Below are 2,336 nucleotides of genomic sequence, written 5' to 3'. Positions count from 1 at the left end.
TTGTAATATTTTCTCTCATTCTGCAGGTTGTCTTTTTGTTCTATTGATGGCTTTCTTTACTGTGCGGTTTGTTTGTTTTGTTTTGTTTGTTTGTTTGTTTTTTGAAATGGGGATCACACTCTGCTGCCCAGGCAGCAGTGCAGTGGCACCATCACAGCTCACCACAGCCTCAACCTCCTGGGTTCAGGCAATGCCTCCACCTCACTCAGTCTCCTGAGTAGCTGGGACTACAGATGTGCACAACCATGCCCAACTAATTTGTGTGTGTGTGTGTGTGTGTGTGTGTGTGTGTGTGTGTGTGTGTGTGTGTGTTTAAATGAGGTCTTGCTGGTCTGAACTCCTGGGCTCGAGCAATCTGTCTGTCTTGGCCTCTCAAAGTGCTGGGATTATAGGCATGAGCCACCACACTCAGCCTCAGCAGCTTTTCAGTTTGAGATAATCCCATTTGTTTGTTTTTGGCTTTTGTTGCCATGTGTTTGAGGTCTTATTCATAAAAATCCTCAGATAAATGTCCTGAAATATTTCCAGTTTTCTGTTAGTAATTTTATCATTTCAGGTCTTAAATTTAGGTCTTTGGCCAATTTTGAGTTGATTTTTGTATAGGGTGAGAGGTGGGTGTTTATTTCCATTGTTCTGCATATGAATATCCAGTTTTCCCACCACCTTATTGAAGAAACTGTCCTTTTCCCCAATTACTGTTTTTTGTGTCTTTGTCAAAAAGCAATTAGCTGTAGATATATGGATTAACTTCTAGGTTCTCTATTCTGTTCCATTGGTCTATGTCTGTTTTATATGCCAGTACCATGCTATTTTGGTTCCTGTAGCTTTGCAATATATTTCAAGATCCGAAAGTGTGAAACCTCCATCTTTGTTCTTTCTGCTCAAAATTGCTTTGGCTATGTGGGATCTTTTGAGGTTCCATACAATTTTTTTTTTCTATTTCTGCAAAGAATGTGATTGGCATTTTTATGGGGATTGCAGTGACTATGCAGACTGCTTTGGGCAACACCATCACATTAACAATATTAATTCTTCTAATCCATGAGCACAGGATGTTGTTCCCCTTCTTTGTATACTTATTTTCTTTTGTGTTTTCTTTCTTTCTTTCTTTCTTTTTTTTTTTTTTTTGCCCTGTACAGTTTTATTAACCATTCAAGTTCAGTAGCATCTGGTAAGATTGGGACAGAATTGGGATTAAAAAGTGAACAGATATTCAGCATCCAACAGTTCAAAAGAAGCCACTACAAACTCTTTTCACAAATATGTTTTCACAGAGCCAATACAGTACTAGCCATGAACCCAGTACACCAAGTGCACTGAAGTAGAAAAGATGCAACAAGAAAAATAGCTATATTAGAAAGACCAACACTTTAGAAAAAGAGTAAAACACTTTCAGTTTCTCCCCTTTAGGCCTTAAAACAACATCTTACAGTCTGGATCTACCTATACAGTCCTACATTAGCTTCTAGAATGTTTGTCAGGAGGGAAAGAATAAAATGACACTGGCCAGTACAGTCTTTGGATATTTAGGAAGGGGACGCGGGGAAGTCAGTTCTCTGAACAAGTTAGTCAGCTTCAGTCTCATCAGCAGGATCTTTGGATTCTTTGTTCTTCCGCACTTCTTCAATGTGCTTATCCTTCTCTCGCAAATGCTCCAGTTTGGCAGCCATTTGTGCCTCTCGGTTCTCTTTGTTAGCTTCCATCTTGTGGGTCATTTTACAGAAGTTGTTGTTTTCCTCTATTGCTTTCTGGAGCACTTCTTTCTCATTCTCTCAGCAAGCTGCTTCAAGACCTCCACTTCATGGGACTTTCGTCTTTCTTCTGCAGCTTCTAATTTCTTCTGAATTTCCTCCAGGGAAAGATCCTTCTTCTTTGGAGGGGAAAGGGGGAATTCTGGAATGGATTCTTTTGACCAGGGGCTGAGAATAAGCTCAAAAGCCTGGCCTGAGGCACGCTTCTCCAGTTCTTTCACCTGAATATCAGAAGAAGCCATGGTGAATAGAAGAGACTGGCAGTGTACCCTTCACAGTCCACTGGGGTAAGGAAAGCCCTGCTCAGTCCGAGCCGCCTGACTACACTCTGAGTACCAACAGACCCAGGAGCTCACCTGTTAGTGTTTTCTAGTTTGCCTTACAGAGGCCTTTCATCTTCTTGGTTAAATTTATTCCTAGGTGTGTGTGTGTGTGTGTGTGTGTGTGTGTGTGTGTGTGTGTGTGTGTGTCCATTATAAATGGCCTTCTTTATTTCTTTTTCAGCTAGTTTGTTGTTCATATATAGAAACTGCTGGTTTTTTGTATATTAATTCAACTTTATTGAATTTATTAGTTCTAAAAGTT

The 2,336-nt window shown here is 40.2% G+C and overlaps 1 pseudogene across 1 annotated transcript; it reads right to left on the bottom strand.

Moving 5' to 3' along the window:
- Positions 1 to 1,128: 1,128 nt before the first annotated feature.
- Positions 1,129 to 2,089, bottom strand: LOC103270729 (annotated as a pseudogene). The gene has a single exon (XR_002482550.1). The product of XR_002482550.1 is annotated as a stathmin pseudogene (transcript).
- Positions 2,090 to 2,336: the final 247 nt, after the last annotated feature.

This window comes from Carlito syrichta, unplaced genomic scaffold (assembly GCF_000164805.1).
Source record: "Carlito syrichta isolate Samal-C Ts95f unplaced genomic scaffold, Tarsius_syrichta-2.0.1 Scaffold309899, whole genome shotgun sequence".
In the NCBI taxonomy this organism is placed as follows: Eukaryota; Metazoa; Chordata; class Mammalia; order Primates; family Tarsiidae; genus Carlito; species Carlito syrichta.
Note: the sequence above shows the minus strand (reverse complement) of the source record. Positions and strands in the feature narration are given on the sequence as shown.